Genomic DNA, 303 nt, shown 5'->3' on the forward strand with positions numbered 1-303 from the left:
CGTGAAATGCAGGGTCAGGTGATGCTGCGTCGTGTCACTTTTCCGATTCCTAAAAATATTCAAGGTCTGTCATTAATTTACATGAATATAGATGAGAGTAGTTTACATTTTGTTTGCTTTACTATTTACAGAGTGCGATATAAGATAGATGTCAATCACTTCTTAATATGAATGATATTTGTTTCAGTGTTACTGCTAGTCCTCAAAGGAGATAAGAGTTCTTGATCGTGAAGCCCCCCTTGTGGATATCTGAAAAGAGAGAGAATGCTGTGTTAATATATCACATATAAAAAGCCCGACATA

The sequence above is a fragment of the Penaeus monodon genome, chromosome 32 (genome assembly GCF_015228065.2).
Source record: "Penaeus monodon isolate SGIC_2016 chromosome 32, NSTDA_Pmon_1, whole genome shotgun sequence".
In the NCBI taxonomy this organism is placed as follows: Eukaryota; Metazoa; Arthropoda; class Malacostraca; order Decapoda; family Penaeidae; genus Penaeus; species Penaeus monodon.